The sequence below is a fragment of the Lynx rufus genome, unplaced genomic scaffold (assembly GCF_022079265.1).
Source record: "Lynx rufus isolate CCGP_SWC_20201006 ecotype Redwood Valley unplaced genomic scaffold, mLynRuf1.p SCAF_8, whole genome shotgun sequence".
In the NCBI taxonomy this organism is placed as follows: Eukaryota; Metazoa; Chordata; class Mammalia; order Carnivora; family Felidae; genus Lynx; species Lynx rufus.
Window position 1 is genome coordinate 124502457 of NW_025814896.1, and position 23123 is coordinate 124525579.

At 37.8% G+C, this 23123-nt stretch overlaps 1 pseudogene; it reads left to right on the forward strand.

Moving 5' to 3' along the window:
• The first annotated feature begins 21154 nt into the window (after nt 1-21154).
• Nucleotides 21155-21507, forward strand: LOC124503013 (60S ribosomal protein L36-like; annotated as a pseudogene).
• The last annotated feature ends 1616 nt before the right edge of the window (nt 21508-23123 follow it).

Genomic DNA, 23123 nt, shown 5'->3' on the forward strand with positions numbered 1-23123 from the left:
TAAAATATTCCCCAAATTCAGGCAAGAACCAACACTTATTGTGATAGGTCACAGCTCAGTTCATCTTCTACTTGACTTGGAGTTAACACTTCACAACTATCAATTTCTTTCCATGATGAGAAAAACATTGGACCTAACAAAAAAGAGAGCGAGAAAACCACTTAAAAGAAACCAAGGAAATGCTCCCCTAAGGAATAAATATGCTGAAGGAAACAGAAAAAAATTGCTTTTCAAAAGTCTGGTTTGTTTTCAAAAGGCCAAAAGAGAGCACTACACTTTTATAGGACTAAGTAGTCATTAAGATGCAACAACTAAGATTACAAAGAAATACATGTAAGAAATTTAAGACTGCAATGGGGAAAGTGAACACACAATAAAGATAAATGGACTAGAATTTTGAAAGAAAGCCCAAAACTCAGAGGAAAAAGGTAAAAACATGAAAGAGAAACATATAGGACAAAAAAATAAAACTTATCCAAGTATAAATATGATCTCAAAGATAAACAGACCCTTTCTAACCTTTAAAACCCAAGTCCAAAAATTGAAACAGGCCACTACAAGGCTAGAGAAAGAGTTAAGATTTAGGAACATCTGGGTACAACTATGGTTTTTATTTCCTCCTAAATAATTAATTTGGAGGTAATCATCACGGTCTGATCTATAAATTATAGCCTATGCTTATTTGATCCTGGAGTGTCTAGGAATAAAAGAATCAATGGGCAATACATTAAAGAGTTTCATTAGAATTAACCAATAACAAGAATAAACTTTGTCTTCAGGACAAGAAAGGCCTTAAACCACCTTAAACCTTTAAAGTCACAGGCCTTTACCCAATTCCCAGACTTAAGTCAATTTATAGGCTTATTATTCCTTACATAAAGGGAAGACCAAGTACTCAAGAAAGGATCCTGTGCTAGAACACAAGAACATTCTTCCTGGCATGCACCCAAAGGGTGATGTGACCACTCACCTGAGAACATAGGAAAAGGAAAAAAATACTTGTCTTTCAGGAAACATACCACTCTTCAGGTATAAGAAGCAGATTTGCCAGGATGCCTTCATTAAATGAAGGCGTATATACAGTATAAGCCAAAGAAAGCCCAAACACACAAAGAAGTTGAATAGAATAAACTACCAGAAGCCTAACCCTCGCTCAAACAATACAAATGGCCTCATGTGGAGTTTCACAGCAGAAGGGAGGAGATAAAAAAAAAAAAAATCTGAGCCTGGTTTGCATATGCTCTCACCCAATGCCAGGAACATCTAGAAACAGATTGCTGAAGCACTTGGGGAGGCCTTGTCTGAGAAACAGATAGTCACAGTTGACAGAACTAACAGTACATCTACTTTGTCTGAAGAAATTGATGGCCATAAGAATCTATGCTAATTCTGCAGGAGAAGACAGGATTTATTATAAAGAAATCTCAAGAGGAAAAAGGTGTTTGGGCCCCAAAGAACTGACACGTAAATTCGTAGGTCCTGTGTGATGATTACCAAAGTGCACTACTTTGGGAAAGATTCTTGATCACGTAGACAGAATAACCTGTTCTGGGTGTGTCAGTCTCTTTCACCTGCCTCTTCAATACTTGCTCAACAGGATCATGAAGAAAGTTTCCAATGTCACGGATAAAGCTCCTACCCTTGTGTTTCTGAAGGTCAAACTGTAACAATTCAGAGAAAATTACATGATTGGTTTTAAACAATGGTTCCATAGAATGGACCTTTAAAGACCTAATTTAAATTAAGAAGTTCTACATCCAACAATCTTTACTCAATATTCTATTCTTTAGACTATTACCATATTCATGGAAAGTACTTTTGCGTATACAAGATTAAGACATCAGGAAAGGAGTTTTATGAGATTCAATTGTGTGAGATTTGGGGAACTGTTTCTTAGAATCATACCAAATCTTTAAAGTGAGAGGGTTGAATTAGGACTTTCAAACTTTTTTTTTTGGCAGCAACAGCAGCAAAAATCCTTCTTAACCTAATATAAGATGCAGGAATAGAAAACATAAAACTTCCATAAACTGGATTCATAAGTGGTTTTCTAATAATTTCATAAATTGATACAATTATAAAACCAACAAATGATAACATTATCACTTGTCTTATAAGGCTATATGTACATATAAAATAATTTGCCTTATTATCGTGTTTGATAGCACTGTACTGAGAAAATCAAGCTCAGACATATGTAATAGTTCCACAACATATGATCAGATACAGACAGGCTCAGATAAAGAAATCTACACCTTAAATAATCAAATTTATCTGATGATGCTAATTAGTGCTTGTATCTGCTTTTAAATTTATCGTATTTTAATGTTTTCTTTTTTAAAAAGGCTATTTTTAAAAACTAAATTCAAAAGTTCAAACTTCTGAATTAAATTTAAAAATTCACAGCATCACAATTCCCGTAGGGTTTGTGGAAAATACTATCTATAAACACTAAGAAAATAGATATGGAAAGCACTTTCCACACTAGAATTCCCCAATTCTATAGAATAGATCTTACAGATGTCACTCTGACCATTTTGGCAACTGTCTTCTAGGAGTTCACATCCAGAAAGTCTAGACCAGTGGAACCTGATAGAAATATAGTTGATCCATATATGTAACTTTACATTTTTAAGTTTTAAATCTTCTAAAAGAAATGTAAATGTCTTTCTTTGTATTAATAGCTCCTTATTATAACACTTTAATATTTTTAGAGGTTTTCAGTACATTAGTTTAACCAAGATTGTCACTTTTCATTTCAAAACAGTGAAGTCAACCTGGGTGCCTAGGTGGCTCAATCAGTTGAGCATCTGACTTCAGCTCAGGCCATGATCTCACAGTCTGGGTTCGAGCCCCATGTTGGGCTCTGTGCTCACAGCTTAGAGCCTGGACCCTGTTTTGGATTCTGTCTCCCTCTCTCTCTGCCCCTCTTCAGCTTGCACACGTGCTCCCTCTCTCTAAGTAAACTTAAAAAAAAAAAAACAGTGAAGATAAAAGGGATTCAGGAGCTTGAATTTAGGTTTTGATTCAGTCCAGTTCTCTACATACACAACTCCCACTGTTTCACACTCCTCTTTCAACTAAATCACATAATTATGTACAAGAACTAAAAGTGAAAGACACAAATGCAAAAACATACAAATAAAAATAGGTAAAGCACCCTTGTGATAGAATCAGCTTACTAATTGTCCCTTTTTCAAAATTTAAGATCATTCTGATAAAACTCTGACTAGTACCCTGGCAAAGTTACCGTGTTGCAAAAGACTGGTTCAGATTAAGCATCTGTGCCCTGGTTCTCCTCCTCTCTTTTCAGATTGATTTCTAGATTCAGGTCTTTTAGGACACAGATGCAGTGGAAATAAAACAGTATTTTTTTAAACAGTTTTTTTTTTCAACGTTTATTTATTTTTGGGACAGAGAGAGACAGAGCATGAACAGGGGAGGGGCACAGAGAGAGGGAGACACAGAATCGGAAACAGGCTCCAGGCTCCGAGCCATCAGCCCAGAGCCTGACGCGGGGCTCGAACTCCCGGACCGCGAGATCGTGACCTGGCTGAAGTCGGACGCTTAACCGACTGCGCCACCCAGGCGCCCCAAACAGTATTTTTTTAATCTGCATATTTCAAACTCAGAGTTTCCATTTAACATTCTTTATTGAATTAGTCCTCAACCATGGCCCTTTTTTGTCCTACAGTAAATAAACATTTGGCAACGTCTAGAGATAGATTTGCTTGTCATAACTGGGCAGGGATGAGGGCAGGGGTAGCTACTGGCATGTAGCACATGTAAACCAGGTGCTAGGCATTATCACAGAATGCACAGAAGAGCCCCCCACAAAAAAGAACTCAGTTCCAGCCCAAAATGTCAATAGTGGGAAGGCTATGAAACATGGCTTTACTAAAAGCAAAACTACCAGACAGATAAAAGAATTTGTTAAAACTACCTAAAAGAATTAAGAGGAAATAGAAATTTTGTTTTGCTAAAGAAGGCTTTCAAGAGACAAAACCTAGTTAAACATGTATAAAGTCACTGGCAAAAAAAAATGAAGCTTGAACAAAAGTAAAATCAATATAATCTACCACATGTAAGATTTGCTCAGGCCAACTATCTTCAATCATCCTAGATTCCACTTTTTTGCATCCAACACACAACCCACCAGAAAATCCTACTGGGTTTATGTCCAAAGCACATTTAAAAAATTATACACACACACACACATACACACACTTTCTTCCATCTCTGCAGATACAGCCTAGATTCCTAACTTGTCTTCCTGCTTCTATCCTTAACCCTACCCATCCATGATGATTCTCAGTATTGTAACCAGAATGACCTTTTTAAATCACTTAATCCTCACATCAACCTTGTGAGGTAAAGTGACATTTTTTTCTCTTTATTTTTGTTTTGAGAGAAAGGAACACACAAGAGAGCAGGGAAGAGGGGCAGAGGGAAAGAGAGACAGACAATCTTAACCAGGCTACACGCTCAGCGCAGAGCCTGGATGAAGACCTGAGCCGAAATCAAGAGTCAGACATTCAGCTGACTGAGCTACCCAGGTGCCCCTTCCTTTTTAATTTAAATTCTGGTTAGTTAATATACACTGCAATATTGGTTTCAGGAGAATTTAGTGATTCATCACGTACATACAATACCCAGTGCTCATCACAAGTGCGCTCCTTAGTACCTGTTACCCATCTAGCCCATTTCGCACCCCACTCCCTCCATCAACTCATAGTTTGTTCTCTATCGTTAAAAGTCTCTTGTGGTTTGCTTCCATCCCTTCTCTCCCCCCCCCCATATGTTCATCTGTTTTGTTTCTTAAATTCTACATGAGTGGGATCATAGGACCTGTCTAAAATATAGGATGCCGCATGCACTACTATGTTCAAAAACTTCAGTAGCTATTTTCAAAGTGAAAACTAAAGCCATCAGAATGGCTTAGAAGTCCTACAACATGTAACCACTACCACCAGGACTCCCCTTCTCCCTCCACACACGTTTTTCTGTTACCTTATTCCTACTACACTCATTACACCTGTTACAGTGCCTTTCCATTCCTTGAACTTCCCGAGTCTGGGTTTTGGGTTTATTGCTCTCAGAGCTCAGTGTGCTTCCTAATGGCCTTCAAGTTTTTGTCAGACATTTCCTTTTAGGTGAAGCATTCCCTGGCCACTCCATTTAAACTATAGCCTTCCCCTAATTTAGAAGTTTCTAGACTCCTCCCTAACCTCTCTTTCTCAAACACCAAAAACAGTTCTATTAAACCAATGGTTTTCAAATATTTGGTCTCAGAATGCTTACATTCCTAAAAATGAGGACCTTCTTACGGACTGAGTTTTTGTGCCCCCCCCCAGTTATATTGAAACTCTATCTCCCATTGTGATGGTATCAGAACATGGGGTTGGGAGATAATCAGGATTAGAGGGCATGAGTATGGAGCCTTTGGGAATGTGATTAATGCCTCTATAGGAGTCATAAGAGAACTTCTCTCTGCCATATGAGGAGATCACAAGAACATGGGCATCTGAGATCTGTTAAGTCAGGAAGTGCTCACCAGATCTGCTAACACCTTGATCTTGGACTTCCCAGCACACAGGACTGTGAGAAAGAAGTTTCTGGTGTTTACTAGGTCATCCAGCCTAAGGTGTTTTGTTAGAGCTGCCCAAGACAAGACAGACCCCAAAGAGTGTTTATGTAGCTTCTGACAATGTTTACCATATTAAGAAAACATTTTTAACTTAACAGGAACCCATGGGGGAGGGGAAGGAAAAAAAAAAAAAGTTAGAGTGGAAGAGAGCCAAAGCAGAAGAGTCTCTTAAAAACTGAGAACTGAGGGCTGATGGGGGGTGGGAGGGAGGGGAGAGTGGGTGATGGGCATTGAGGAGGGCACCTTTTGGGATGAGCACTGGGTGTCATATAGAAACCAATTTGACAATAAATTTCATATATTTAAAAAAAACATTTTGAAAGTATTTATTCATTTCAAAGCATAATAAACCCGTTAAATATTAATGTTTTCATGAAGGATATTTTTCAAAACCAAAAAATATAGTGAGAAGAGGGTCATGCCTTTACAGTTTTTCAAGTCCTGATGTCGGTATAACAGAAAAATAGCTGGATTCTCACAGCTGCTTCTATAATGTGTGTAGCAATAGGCTGCTTTGGGTAAAGTATGTGAATAAAATCTGGCCACACACAGATGCCTAATTAGAGAAGCGAGTAGTATTTTAATAGCTTTTTCACATAGCCGAAGAGACTCTTCTTTGATAGTCACAAAAACTCAATGAGGGGTGACTTCTTAGACATTACCTACAGTATGGAAATACAATACAGAAAACCATGTAAGTGAACTTTTTGTAATTTTACTTTAAAATCCTTTAATCTCGGGGGCGCCTGGGTGGCTCAGTCGGTTAAGCATCCTACTTCAGCTCAGGTCACGATCTCACAGTTTGTGAGTTCGAGCCCCGCGTCGGGCTCTGGGCTGATGGCTCAGAGCCTGGAGCCTGCTTCCGATTCTGTGTCTCCCTCTCTCTCTGCCCCTCCCCCGTTCATGCTCTGTCTCTGTCTCAAAAATAAATAAACGTTAAAAAAAATTTTTTTTTAAATCCTTTAATCTCGAACTTTGAATGGAACTTTAAAACACGAATGATTTTAAAGGTACTACATTGATTTGTTTGAAAATACTGGTTCAGAATTATGCAGAACTTCTGCATACTGACATACCGCAATTACCCAACATTTCAAAAATCAAATATCACAACAAACCTCATCAGAAAACAGATATTGGGAAGCTCTAAAGGTTGCAGTGACAGGCACAAGTTTTCCAAATTTATAATTTTGGCTTTAAAGCATGAATTTTATCATCAATAAATATTGTCCATTTTCCTTAACATATCAAGCTTGTTTCACTCACTTTTGCAGAAATGTCTATAAAATACTCAAATCTGAATAACCACAGTTTGTCTCTTATCAAAGTGGAACCATACAATGGTCGTAGGACACACAATGGAAAACGATCACCAATGAAAGGGGACAAAGTATTGATACATACAACATAGACGAATCTCAAAATAATTATTCTGACCAGAGAAAGAGAATGTATACTGTATTCCATTTATATGCAATTCTAGAAAATACAAACTATAGTGACAGAAAGCAGATCAGTGCGCCTAGGGGCAGGGACCAGAAGAAACTGTGGGGGATAACGGAAAGGTTTATCTTCCTGATTACAGTGGTTTCATGAGTACCTGTTTCAAATATCATCAAATTGCATACTTCATGGGTGGTTTGTACCACAATTATACTTCAGTAAAGCTATAAAACACACACACCACACAACCTAAACGTATATTAATGGTGGAATAATTATAGAACACCTCTTATCCTTTCAATTATTATTTTAAAAATAAATCTACCTTCATTGGCTCTGGTGAATAGGTCTTAGGAATCCTGTAAAGTTGGGGGGGCGGGGAGGAGGGTCAGAGTAACATGTAGAGAATACTAACACGATATCCTACAGGGGTACATGAGTAAGTGCTTGCAGGTGCCCAAAAGGCATGAAGGGTAAACGAGGTGAGTGGCATGGAAGAACAGAAGGGGGGGTTAATTTTACCTTCTACTTAGCTGACACGCTGCAAAGGGTCTGCATTTGTTTTTCAAAATTCCAAAAGGTAAAGTTATTTCTGAATGTGTATTAACGTATTACAATTACGTGACTCTAAAAATAAGCTTCTTCAAGAGAGCACTTCCATGCTCTTGGCGTCTTTCCGGCTCCACAAGTAAAAACCCCTGGCCATAGTCTCAGCCATTATGGAAACGACCCTGAGAGACACCCTCCCTGAAAACGGCATTTTGTCATGGCAAGCTGAACAGCTGACGCCATTAGAGGACAGGGAGGGCAGGGGGGACTGAAAGATCCCCCACAGGAGGCAGGGGGCCACTGCTCACTCCTCTGGGACCAAAGCCCCGACAGTTCAAAGGAAAAAGGTGAGGTGAGTGTCAGCAGGCTAACAATAAAATGCAGACTTACAAAGAAGCGCCAGCCAGGCCGTTCCTCCCACGGCTCTTAGAAGAGCGCCAGAGCGCAAGATGGCACCAAACTTGACGCCTGGCGTCCCCCTCCCCGCCCCCGCCTTATAGGTCTCAGGGCGCATGTGCAGAGCGTGGACGCTACCAGGGGAGGAGGGGTGGGAGACCTACAGGTGGGTACAATTCCTCCCGCCCCAGGGCAAGGCAGAGACTGCTGCGTGGGGCCCAGGAAGGGCAGTGCCCAATCTGAGCTACAAGCTCCACGTGGACGACCTCCCAGCTTTATTTATCTGGGATAGGCTAAAGCCTCCATGACAGCCTTGTAGGGGGTCTCAGAGCCAGACTAAGGTGGTGTAGAGAATGTAAATTTGTCATGAGGGTGTGGCACATTGGGGTAGGATCACCCCACTTCTCTAGTTGTGTAAGGACTGTGGAGTACGTGGGCAGACCTACCCTGTGGCTCCCCAAGAAAGACACTCAGGAGCCCCTAATGAATTTACAGATTAGTGAAAGTAATGGCCATTTATTGAGCACCTATTAATCACTTACTTAGGTATATTATTGCATTTAATTATGTATCTCTGTTTTGGAGAAACTTGAATTGGATCTCTGATTAACTAGATAGTAGTATTCTATAGTGTTAATTTCCTGATCTCAATGAATGTATGGGGTGATGCAAGGAAACATCCTTGCTGGTAATAAATAAATGCTAAAGTATTAGGGGTGATTGGGTTATGATGTCAGCAATATACTTTCAGGTTATTGGGTGGGGAGCATGTTCTTTCTATTCTTCTTGTATCTTTTCTGCAAATTTGAAATTATTTCAAAAGAAAAAGAAAAATCTAATTTAAAAAATTATACTAACTTCATAAAATGAGCTATGCAACTGTCATTATTTTTCTGTATTCTGTACCACTTTATATTACACAATAATTAACAGTTCCTTGAAAGAATAGGAACTCAGCTATAAAATCATTTAGGTATGGGTATTTGGGGGAAGACAAAATCTTGAGTTCCGTATAAATTCTTTTCTGCAGGTTTAGTCAAGTTTTCTATTCCTTGCATGAATTTTGTCATTTTATTTTTCTATCAATTTTTCCATTTCCCCTAGATTTTCTAAGTTATTAACATAGTCTTTGAATTTTTTTAATGTTTATTTATTTTTGAGAGAGAGACAGAGAGACAAAGTGAGAGTGGGGGAGGTGCAGAGAGAGAGGGAGACCCGAATTCCCAAGCAGGCTCCAGGCTCAGAGCTGTCAGCACAGAGCCCGTTGAGGGGGCTCGAACCCACGGACTGTGAGATCATAACCTGAGCTGAAGTCAGATGCTCAACTGACTGAGCCACCCAGGCACCCCTAACATATAGTCTTAATAATACAACCACATTATTTTAAAATCTGTGTCTGTCTTTTCTCCAAAGAAGACGTACAGACGGCCAATAGCATATGAAAAGATGCTCATCATCACTTGTATCAAGGGAAATGCCACTCGAAAGTACAATGAGCTATCACCTCACACCTGTCAAAATGGCTAAAATCAACAACACAAGAAACAAGAAGTGTTGGTGGGGATGTGGGGAAAGAGGAACCCTCACGCACTGTTGGTGGGAATGACAACTGGTGTAGCCCCTGTGGAAGACAGTATGGATGTTCCTCAAAAAAATAAAAATAGAAATATTATATGATCCAGTAATTCCACTACTGGGTATTTACCCAAAGAATACAAAAACCCCAATTTGAAGGGATTACGTGGACCCTTATGTGTTCCAGTTAGTTAACATACAGTGCGATGAGCACCTTGTGATATATGGAATTGTTAAATCACTATATTACACACCTGAAACTATCATAACGCTGTATGTTAACTAACTAGAATCAAAATAAAAGCTTTAAAAAAGAGAAAAAATAATAATATAAAATCTGTGTCTGTGACCATTTCCTCTTTTATTCTGTATTTATATCTTCTCACTTTTTTTCTTGACAGATCTTGTTAATCTTTCTTGGATTTTCTTGTTCTAATTATTCTCTAGTTCATATTTCTTTTCTATATCATATTCTTTCCCTTTTAAAAATTTCTTTGAGTTTGTTCTATTAATTATTTTAGCTTCTTGTGTTGAATGTTTAGTGGCTTTATTTTAACCTCTCATTTCCTAAAAAATGTACTTAAGCTATAGAATTTTCCTGTAACAGCTGTTTTAGTTATATCCCTTAAGTTTTTACAGTAATAATATATGGTAATGATAAAATATGATAATTTCATTATTCTGTTTAAAATTTTTCTAATTCCTATTGAGACTTATTTTGTAATCTATGGGGCAAAGATACTTTTTTTTAAATTTCTAGATAACATGAGGTATATTGTTATCTTTTTGATATAAATTTATAACTTGTATTAATTGCATTGTGATCAGAGACTATGGTCTATATAATACTGATTACTTAAAATTTCTTGGTACTTGTTTTATGGCCTAGTGTCTGGTCATTTTTAAAACATATATCCATTAGAATAGTTGTTAATTTTGCCCAAGTATAAAGTACAGAAAGTGATTTTTTTTGTCAGCTTCTTGTAAATCTGCCAGTATTTTCTTTCTATATTTTGAATATATTTTATAAAGTACATAAACGTGTAAAATTTCTTTCTGATGAATCTACCATTTTATCAATTTTAATATACTTCTTCAAGTCCAGAAAGTTTTGCCTTAAAGTTCATTTTGCATGGTATTGATTTAGTCATGCCAGCTTTCATTTAGTTGTTATTGCTTTGGTTTGTTTATTGTTTTCTCTCCTTTTTCCTATTAATCTTCTGTGTCTTATGTTTTAAGTGTCTCTTGTAAATAACATGTAGCCCAATGTTTACTCGTTTTCTGTTTGTTCAATGTTTATTCAGACTTAGAAGTTTCTTTTCACCTTTGGTCTTTTGACATTGATTGTGATTTCTAATATTATGTGATTCATTCCTACCATTTTAAGTGTTAAGGTTTTTATACTTTTTCTAGGTTTCTCCATTAATGTTTTCTTTGAGATTGGTTGAAAAAAAATTAACTTATCCTTCTCTACCCCACCCACACCCACACCTGCCGTTTTCTTCTCTACTACTTTGGCAGTTATTCACTCTGGTACTATCTGTTAGTGTTTGTCCTACATTTTGTAACATTTATTTAATGGAATGAATTCTGAAATGAGTCAATTCCTTCATCCTCCTCTTAAATGATACAAAGACCTGGGGGCATTGTAACTTCAATTATCACCTTTCCCTTTCTAACTTACATGATTTTTCCTGAGATCTGCTGGGAGGAATTTCTGTGAACATCTGACAGACTATCTACCCCCTGTACTTAAATTACTCCTACTCATCCTTCATTTCTCAGCTTCCTCTCAGACTTCCCTGGAGTCTGGGTCAGTAGTCATCAAACTGGACTACTCTGTATTTAGAAATACCCAAAGACTTCCCAAGGGGCACTGTCATAATAGTTTTAGAGGATTCAATTTCTGGATCGTCACCTTTTATATATAGTCTTCCCTAATATTTACCTGCCTGAGAAACAAGCTACCCACAAGCCTGAATCAGATAGTTAGTTCCTATATCTCTATTAAAAAAAAGGTATGTCTCTATTACCTTTATTTACCATAGTGTTTGGTTTGGCCCTTGAGTATAAATTCCTCTCAAGGGCACCTGGGTGGCTCGGTTTAAGTGTCTGACTTTGGCTCAGGTCATGATCCCACACTTTGTGGGTTCTGGCCCTACATCAGGCTCCATGCTAACAGTGTGGAGCCTGCTTGGGATTCTCTCTCTCTCTCTCTCTCTCTCTCTGCCTCTCCCCCGCCCTACAACTCACGCTTTCTCTCTCTCTCAAATATAAATAAACTTTAAAAAAATAAATTCCTCTCAAACACCAGTCAGTAGTTCAAAATATTAGCATCAGCGAAACTTCCATGTTTGTCTTTCCCTGTGTTATTCATATTTTTCTGAAAGGCAAAGCATTAGAAATGGAGTGTTTTGGTGCATGTTATGTTGTTAATTAGCAGATATAATATGGAGTAAAACAAGAGTAGAGTTGCCAGATTTAGGAATTAAAAATACAGAAACCTAGTTACATTTGAATTTCAAATAACAAAATTTTTTTAATATACAGATTACCCAGATATACTAAAACACTGAAAAATTATTAGTCTCTGAAATTCAAATTTAACTGCACATCCTGTATTTTACCCAACAACTGTAGCTAGTATTAAGAACAACTCTCATTTTTTAGTTCATCTCTTTGACATTTTTAAATAATACAATGTTCCCAAGAGAGAGTTCTATTAGAGCAAAACCAACCCAAAAATGTAGGTAAGAAGTTTTAAAGCAGAGGCACTTTGGGGCGCTTGGGTGGCGCAGTTGGTTAAGCGTCCGACTTCAGCCAGGTCACGATCTCACGGTCCGGGAGTTCGAGCCCCGCGTCAGGCTCTGGGCTGATGGCTCAGAGCCTGGAGCCTGTTTCCGATTCTGTGTCTCCCTCTCTCTCTCTGCCCCTCCCCCGTTCATGCTCTGTCTCTGTCTCCAAAAAAATAAATAAACGTTGAAAAAAAAAATTAAAAAAAAAAAAAAAGCAGAGGCACTTTATTTCAACCAGACTACAAACTCGTGGCAAGGGTCTTTTCCTTATTTAGCAATCTGTCTTACAATTAGAATTACAAAGTAAGATGGTTATCATAGTGATGCTTACTAATATGTTGATTTGAAATGAAAAATAAAGTCAGACTTGTTCTGATGGAAAAGAAGGCAGATTTGGCTAAATGATTTGAAAATGAGAACTCACTTTGGCAACTAGGTTACGTGTGGGAACTTTTCAGATATTGAATTCACCAAATCTTCAACTCCAGGGTTTTATAGAAACTAACACATTATAAAAATAAATGTTATCAAAGATTTCATGGCTACCTGTGTCTTCATGTTAAAAGTTCATTGACCTGGGGGTGTCTAGGTGGCTCGTCCAACTTCAGCTCAGCTTATGATTTTGCGGTCCGTGAGTTCAAGCCCCGAGTCAGGCTCTGTGTTAACAGGTCAGATTCCGTGTCTCCCTCCCTCTCTTCCCCTCCCCTGGTCATGTGCGCGCTCTCTCTCTCTCTCCTCTCTCCTCTCTCTCTTTCTCTCTCTCTCTCTCTCTCTCAAAGATAAATAAACATTAAACAAATTTTTTTTTATTTTAATTTTTTTTTCCACGTTTTTATTTATTTTTGGGACAGAGAGAGACAGAGCATGAACGGGGGAGGGGCAGAGAGAGAGGGAGACACAGAATCGGAAACAGGCTCCAGGCTCTGAGCCATCAGCCCAGAGCCCGACGCGGGGCTCGAACTCACAGACCGCGAGATCGTGACCTGGCTGAAGTCGGACGCTTAACCGACTGCGCCACCCAGGCGCCCTAAACAAATTTTTTTAAGTTCATTGATCTTTACAATTAAGACGAATGCACTTTATATATGTTATACCTCAATGAAAAAAGAAGAAAAAGCCTTTGGAAAGCAATGTTAACATTAACAATGTATTTTCTAAATATGTTTGCTAAATGGTGTGCCTGGGTGGCTCAGACAGGTGTGTCTGGCTTTTGGTTTAGGCTCAGGTCATGATCTCATGGTTCATGAGTTCGAGCCCCACATTGGGCTCTGCACTGTCAGCTTCTTTCTCCTCCTCTCTCTCCGCTTCTCTCTCAAAGACAGAGTCTCTCAAAATAAATAAACTTTTTAAAATGTTTTAAATAAAATAAAATAAAAATTTAAAAATATAAAAAATAAATATATCTGCTAAGTCACATTTAAATGAAAGAATAACACATATAATTTGGTAATTTATGATAAGGCCTTTTTGTTAAACTTCCCAGAAATTCAGAAAGTAGATAATTCTGAGAAGGCTAGGTAGGAAATCTTTTTTCAAGTCAAGTGGTCTCTAATTTTAGCACTAAAAATAAAAAGGACGAGGGGCGCCTGGGTGGCGCAGTCGGTTAAGCGTCCGACTTCAGCCAGGTCACGATCTCGCGGTCCGGGAGTTCGAGCCCCGCGTCAGGCTCTGGGCTGATGGCTCGGAGCCTGGAGCCTGTTTCCGATTCTGTGTCTCCCTCTCTCTCTGCCCCTCCCCCATTCATGCTCTGTCTCTCTCTGTCCCAAAAATAAATAAACGTTGAAAAAAAAAATTAAAAAAAATAAAAAGGACGGACAAGGAGGAAGAGGAGGGGAAGGAGACTGAAGAATCTAGTCAGCCCCTCAATCAATCGTTGTAGATATGAGAGCATTAAGAATATAAGAGCAATAAAGTTTAAATACCACTAACACCAAGTTATATTTTGTTATAGCAACATGGACTTTTTCCTTTGCTTATCATAATATATGAATATATATTCATTTGTGTGACTATTTGATGTCTGTTTATCCTACAACATCAAGTCTCATAGGAGACATACTGAGCAAATTGCTTTTCCTTAGTGAATCTTTTTTTTAGGTTTATTTATTTTGAGAGAGAGGGTACATGCATGTGCTCAGACACCAGTGAGCAGGGGAGGGGCAGAGAGAGAGGGAGAGAGAATTCCAAGCAGGGCTCAGGGCTCAAACTCACAAACCATGAGATCATGGTCTAAACCGAAATCAAGACTCAGACTAAGGAACTGAGCCACCCAGGCACCCCTTCCTCAGTGAATCTTAAGGGAAAGATTAAATGGGCAAATGCATTACTGTACAGGTGGTATTTGAATTCCCCAGGCATGGATGTGATTACCCAGAATGTGTGTGCAGAGCAGAGGATGAAACTCTGGAAAACAGAAGTAGGTTAGCAACTCCTTTTAGGGCCACACCTGTGTCATCTGCATTTTCAACTCTTCCTTGTCCTTTCCTCCTTCATCCCTAATAAGGAGCATAGTGTCTTGCATACAGGAACAATACAAAAGTAAAAATGACCCTGCTTTGCTAAACCAATCTAAGATCCAGAGTAGACAACTACCATTAAGAGCGTTCTTTGGGGCGCCTGGGTGGCGCAGTCGGTTGAGCGTCCGACTTCAGCCAGGTCACGATCTCGCGGTCCGTGAGTTCAAGCCCCGCGTCGGGCTCTGGGCTGATGGCTCAGAGCCTGGAGCCTGTTTCCGATTCTGTGTCTCCCTCTCTCTCTGCCCCTCCCCCGTTCATGCTCTGTCTCTCTCTGTCTCAAAAATAAATAAACGTTTAAAAAAAAAAAAAAGAGCGTTCTTTTAGTGAAACAATTACCTTAGAAGACTATGGCACTGGGCAAATTTCTCAATCCCTTTGATCTTTATTGTCTTCACCATCCTATAGGAGAAATGGATGTTAAATGCATAAAATATACGGGCGCCTGGGTGGCTCAGTTGGTTGAGCATCCAACTTAGACTCAGGTCATGATCTTGCAATCTGTGAGTTCGAGCCCCACATCTGGCTCTGTGCTGACAGCTCAGAGCCAGGATCCTGCTTTGGATTCTGTTTCTCCCTCTCTCTATGCCCCTCTCCTGCTCATGCTCTGTCTCTCTCTCTGTCAAAAATAAATAAAACATAAAAAAAATTTTAATGCATAAAATATAGTAGCTCCCTCCTCCCCTTTAAGGAAGCTGCACAAAATGCCCCCTGAGAACTTGCCATTTATTTTTTTTAACGTTTTATTTATGTTTGAAAGAGAGAGTGCAAGCAGGGAGGAGCAGAGAGCGGGAGACATAGGATCCAAAACCAGCTCCACACTGACAGCAGTGAGCTTTTGTGGGGCTCCAGCTCACGAACCACAAGATCCTGACCTGAGCTGAAGTTGGATGCTCAACCAACTGAGCCACCCAGGCACCCCAGCAACTAGCCATTTAAACATTAATTTTCTTCTTCTATCATTCTTTTTAGCAAAGCATCTCTGAGTGCCTCCTGCGCATCAGACCACATGCTATATCATGTGGGTAAGAATTTTCTCCTCTGGTTTCCGTATCCTCCAATATCCTAGAGTCAGGTCCATTTTTTTTCTATGTGTCTATTACCCACTTTCTATTACTTTAGCCCTAGATTAATTAACAATGATGGGTTGTTCAGATAGTTCAGTTTGACTGGGTTTTTTGCCTTGTCCAGGTCTCTCAGGTGCCACCAGAAGGCAGCACGAACATAGTTAGTAAAGATCTCATATCTATATTCTGCCACTTCTTAAAGGAAGATGTCTTTTTATTTAATATACAATTAAACCTGACCTTTTTATTTTTCAAATAATACCCAATGTTAATGAGGACATGGGGGGAGGAGACACTGCTAAGTACTTTCAATGGAAGTGATCTTTGGGACGATTTGAAAACTCCATAGTTAAAGTCTTAAAATTGTTAATATCCTTTGCTCTAGCATTCTCCTTTCCCACAACCACTCTCCCACCCCCTGTCATTTCATTTAAGGAGATTATTGTGGCTGGGAGCAATTTTAGCTACTGGGACATTCAGGACAGCATTGCTTAAAATAACATAAACTAGAAACCATGTAAAGGTCTATCAATAAGGGATTCAGATTGTATAATGGATTACTATATGGCTGTTAAAAAGGATATCATCGAAATGTTTTCCAAATAAGTGGTATATATATCACAAGATGTGGTACATGGGACAATGTCAATGGTGTGTGGAAGGACACTGTTTCCATTTCGCTGTATCTGCTCCCATTTCCCAGAACCATCCTGGTTCATCATGGCCTCCTCCTAAACAGCTAGAAGGCTAAGAATTCCCACACCAACCCACACTCTTCTTTTCTCCATCATCCTTAGGAGCTCTCTGTCCTGTTCCTGTTCCAAAGCCCGGGTTTCATCCTGCCATCATGGCTCCAGAATCATTTCCTTCCTGCCCAGACCTTCCTCAGTCTAGCTGCCAGCTCTACCCTCATTGCCTTCAAGTCCCTTTTCACAATATTTCCTGAAGCCTCCACTCTGCCCCTTCTTCTAAGCTCCAGGAGGTGGCAGTGAAGTAAGCCTCAAAGGATAGGGAGGAGTTGGCCTGGCAGAGAGAGAGGACATGGAGGTATGTCTGAATAATAGAGACCAGGGCAAAAAAGAGAAACGTAGCAGGAAATGCACAGAGAGCTAAGATCAGGTCAGTGGCACACAAGAGTAAATTGAGAAGCTTGTTCAGAGATACAGCCTATGGGTAGCAGGGACTTGATTACGAAGGACAGAGCATGATGTTCTATAGAGTTTAAATTTCACCCTGGAACTAAGTTTAAGAACTGATGAAGTCAAATCACAAAGTTTTGTAGAAAATGGATTTGTAGGGAGAGAGGTTGTTGAACCAACAGATATGAGACATAAGGGCTTGAGCTAGACTAGAGCAGAGGTAGGAAATAGAGAGGGGTCAGATTCAACGTTATGTAGAACATCAAACTGACAGGACCTTGTGACTATGGACTATAGACCCACTGTAGGTTAGGTAAGGACCAGAATCACATCTGTCTCACAGCTGGTATCTCTTGTACCTGATACAGTGTATTGCACACAGATACTCAATGCATATTTCTTAATGAAGGAGTAATGTCTTCATGAACACTTAATGAAGTGAGCTAAGTTGGCATTACTGTGTATGTAGCAAACTCATTTTTAAAACACCATCAATTTTAAGACATACCAGTGATTTCTAACCTTTTGAGGACAAGTAAGTATCAGAAGAGTTAAAATGCACAAAGACTGCAGATCTTACCACCAAGTGGGAGAATTTTTTCCCTTCCCCTTAAATATTGGTTGGCATTGTGATTTGATCCATGTTAGCCAACAGAATTCCTGATACCAGAAGGATTAAATGAGAAGAAAAGAATATCTGCTAATTCAATAATTAGCATAAATTTAAATAATCACTGATGACACATCTGTGAAATAATATGTAATTGAGGATTCCTCAAAATAAAAGTAGAACACTATTTAAACAAATTTAATGATTATGTAGAATTAACACTGTTGACAATGTCAACATGATTTGGAAGAAAAGATTTAGCATAGCTAAATATGAAGTTAAAATCAATTAAAAGAATTATCTTATTTGGTATAATGAGACTATAAAATTGATTAGTTTCAGACAAAGTAAGAATATATAAGTACAAATAGGTTTATTGACTGATTTAGAATGTAAAGTTACAGACCATAGCTATAGGCAATATAAAAGAATAATATAAAATAAAATCCAGCTATATGAGACTTATAAAATACATACAAAAGGAGCACCATATGCACAGATTGAAATTGAAGAGATAAAAAATATATACCTTGTGAATCATGGGGCCAGCCCTGATTCAAGGGGAAGGAAAATAAACTCTTCCACTTGATGGCTAGATCTTCACAGTCATTTTGCAAAGTGTGTGGTATGGGAACGCATAAAGACAAGAAAGGGTTTTTGTAATTAATCTACCACACCATGAAAATTCTAATTGAAATAAGTAGGTAAATAGGAAGAAAAAAAACCAGGAAAATAGGGAGAAAAAAAAACATATGGAACATAAGAAGCAAATAGCAGATGGTTAGATATAAACCTAGCCATATCAATAAACACGTTGAGTATAAATGGTCTAAACATTCCAATTAAATGCACAGGTTGTAAGATTGGATAAAAAAAACAAGAATCGATTATATGTTGTCTAAGAGAAACCCACTTTAAATATAAAAACGCAGGTTAAAAGTGAAGCGGAAAATATATACTATGCTTAACAATCTAAAGAAAACTAAAGTGGCATAGGAATATGAGAGGAATCAGATTTCAGAACAAAGAACGTTACTAAGGATAAAGAGGGTAACTGCGTAATGATATAAGGGTCAATTCGGTAAGAGGACATAATATTCTTTAATGTGTATGCAAATAACAACAGTGTTTCAAAATACCTGAAGCAAAAACTGTGAGAAATGAAAGGACAAATGGACAAATTCACAATTTTATTTGGAGATTTTAACATTAATAGACAAAGTAAAAAGAAAATCAGTGAAGGTGTAGAATACTTGACCATTATCATCAATCAATTTGACCTATTTGCCATTTAATAAAAATTCCACCTAGCAACAGCAGAATGCAGTATCTTTTCAAGTGCACACAAAACAGTTACCAAGATAAGCCATATTCTAGAACACAAAACAAGTCTCTACAAATTTTAAAGAATAAATCATAAAAAGTATGTGTTATGACCGCAGTAGAATTAAATTAGAAATCAACAAACAGATATTTGGAAAAGCTCTAAGCATTTGGAAATTAAACACATGCTTCCAAATAAGAGTTAAGAAGAAACTATGGGGGAAATTAGAAAATACATTGAACTAAATGAAAATTATGAAGCAGCATATAATATATCATATAATATATATGATATATAGCATATAATATATGTAATATAATATAGCACATTATATATATGATACATAGCATATTATATATAGCATATAATATAGCATGTATAGCATATAATATATATGATAATAGCATATAATATATCAAAATTTATGAATCAAAGCTACAGCAGTGCTTTGAAGGAAATTTATATCATTAAATGCTTTCAATTTAATATTATAAACCTTTACTTTAAGATAATAAAAAAGTGAATTAAATGAATTAAATTCATAGGTATTAGGAAGGAAATAGTAAACATCAGAGCAGAAATCAATAAAACAGAAAATAAATAACAAAGAATAAGCAGTGAAACTAAAACCTGGTTCATTGAAAAGACCAATAAAACTGACAAAACTCCCACAAGTCTGACTCTTGATCAGTCAGACTGATCAAGTATATAAGAAAGAAGATACAAATAAGAAAGGATAAATGTGACAACACTACAAATACTACATAGTTTAAAATAAAGGAATACTAGGAACAATTTGTGCCATTTATATGAAATTGACAAATTCCTTGAAAGACAAACTACCAAAGATCACTCAAGAGAAACTGATAGCATGACTAGCCCTAGGCCATGTAAATAAATTGCATTTGTAGATTAAAACTTCCCCCAAAAGAAAATTCTAGATCCATAAGTTTCCCATGGTGGATGATACCAAACATTTTAGTAAGAAATAATATCAATCTTGGGGCACCTGCGTGGCTCAGCTGGTTAAGCCTCAGACATTGTCTTAGGTCATGATCTCCTGGTTTGTGAGTTCTCTGCTATCAGCAGCAAGCCTCCTTTGGACAGGGGTGTCCTTGTCTCTCTGCCTCTCCCCTGCCCATGCTCACTGTCTCTCTCAAAAATGAATAAACATTTAAAAAAAATACCAATCTTATGTAAAATCTTCCCCCAAATAGAAGAGAATATGCTTAACAACTTATTTTATGAGGTAAGCATTACCTTAATACCAAAATGAGATAAAGCCATTAGAAAACAACTACAAATCCAAATCCTTCACAAACATGAATGCAAAAATCCCTAACAAAATATTAGCATATCAAGTCCAGAAATATATAAAGGGAAACTGCCACATGAGATTTATCTTGGGAATGCAAAGTTGGTTTTAAAAGTTAAAAATCTATTGAGGCACCTAGGTGGCTGAGTCAGTTGATTGTCTGGCTCTTGATTGCTGCTCAAGACACAATCTCATGGTTGGTGAGATCGAGCCCCACATTGGGCTCTCTGCTGACAGCCCTGGAGGCTGCTTGAGATTCTCTGTCTCCCTCTCTCTCTGCCCCTCCCCCGCTCATGCACATACATGCTCTATCTCTCTCTCTCAAAATAAATAAATAAACATTAAAAATAAGTAAATATCAATGTATTTCACCAAATCAAAAACTTAAGGTAGAAAAACCATATAATCATTTTAATAAAGGCAGAAAATCCATTGACAAAATTCACCTCCCATTCATGATGAAAACTCCAAATCAGGAATAGAGTGGAACTTCCTCAATTTGATAAAAAGCATCTGCAGCTAATATCATACTTGATGATAAAAGACTGAATATATTCTTCATAAGGTCAGAAAAAAAGGCAGAGACATTCATGCTTCCCATTTTTATTCATGATTGTACTGCAGGTTCTACCCAGCTTAATAGAGCAAGAAAAAGAAATAAATGCATCCATATATGGAAAAAAAGAAGTAAAGCTGTCTGTGGAATCCACAAATGAACCATTAGAATTTAAAAAATCAAGTTTGGTGCTTCCACCACAGGAGCCATTAAGGACTAGCAACCATGGCTCTGCACTATCCTATGGCCCTGGGCCTCACCAAGGGCCACAAGGTGACCAAGAACGTGAGCAAGCTGAGGCATAGCCACCACCACCAGAGCCTTACCAAGCACTTCAAGTTCCAGCAGCACAGGATCTTAGAGGTGTGCAGCAAGCCCCGTATGAGCGGCCATAGAGCCATGGAGCCATGGCCATGGAGCCATGGTGATCCATGAATCAGCTCAAGGTCTCCAAGGACAGGCTCTCTCTCAAGTTCATCAAGAAAAGGGTGGGGACACACATCCCTGCCAAGAGCAAGAGAGATTTGCTGTGCAAAGTCCTGGTAGCCATGCAGAAAGTTGCAGCTAAGAAGGACTGAACCCCTCCCCTCTGTATGTAATAAAGCCTTTTTGGAAAAAAAAGAACAATCAAGTTTGGCAAATATCAGAATACAAAGTCAGTATAAAAAATAAATTCTGTGTATTAGCACTGAACAATTAGAAACTGAAAATTTAAGTATTTATAGTAGCATCAATAATATGAAATACTTAGAGATAAGTTTAACAAAATATATGTAATACCTGTATACTAGAAATTATAAAACTGTTTCTGAAAGAAATTAAAGACCTAAATAAATGATGAGGGGCGCCTGGGTGGCTCAGTTGGTTAAGGGTCTGACTTTTGGTTTTGGCTCAGGTCATGATCTCATGGTTCATGAGATCCAGGCCCGCTGTGCTCTGCGCTGACAGTGTGCTCTGTGCTGAGAGCAATCAAAAAGAATGAAATCTTGCCATTTGCAACAACATGGATGAAACTAGAGTGTATTATACTAAGCAAAATAAGTCAAATAGCATATGATTTCACTCGTGTGGAATTTAAGAAACACAACAGATGAACATAGGGAAAGGGAACAATAAGAGACTCTTAAACACAGAGAACAAACTGAGGGTTGCTGGAGGGGAGGTTGGGGGGGATGGGCTAAACAGGTGATGAGCATTAAGGAGGACATTTGTTGGGATGAGCACTGGGTAATCTATGTAAGTGATGAATCACTGCGTTCTACTCCTGAAACCAAGACTAAACTGTATGTTAACTAACTTGAATTGAAATGAATTAATTAAAAAAAAAAAAAAAGAGGGTCACTTTTGACAATGGAATACTATTTAGCACTAAAAACAAACTACTGGTAACATGTAATAACATGGCTCATCTTAATTGAAAGCATCATCCTAACTGAAAGCAGACAAGCACAAAATATTATATATTGTTTATATTTACATGAAATTTTAGAAGAAGTAGAGCTGTAATAACAGAAAGCAGATGAGTAATTGACAGGGCTTATGGGTAGGAGGGAATAAATTGACTGCAAAATGTCATGAGAATACTTTTGGGGGTGATAGAAATGTTCTTGATCATGTTTGTGGTTACACCACTGCATGTGTTTGTCAAAATTCATTGAACTATACATTTGAAACCAGTGAATCTTACTGTATGTGAATTGTACTTCAAAAAAACTGACAAAAAAATAAAGATGGAACCTTTTAAGACATTCAAAACTAATAAAGAACAAGAAGTAATGAAATAGAAAATATAAATTGCTACAAATAAATAAAGAAATAAATACCTATCTGAAAAAACTAATAATGCGGACAGATCTCTTGCAGGACTGATCTAGAAAAGAAAAGAAAACCCATATAAAGAATATTCCAGGGAAAAGAGACCTAAAGGTGGAATGGATGGATTCCTGTCCAGCAGTGAAAAGGAATGAACTGAAGCTACATATACCTAAATATGTTGAAAAATATAACTTTGAATCAAAATAAGTTGCCAAAGGCTATGTACGATATTGTACACTTATATAAACACTAAACAAAGAACAGTATATATTGTTTATTCATGCCTACATATATATAAAACTTTCAATTTTTCAGCTAAAAATTTTATTTTAAATTCTCACTTAATACATGAGAATTAGAATGCTAATTGATCAGCTTC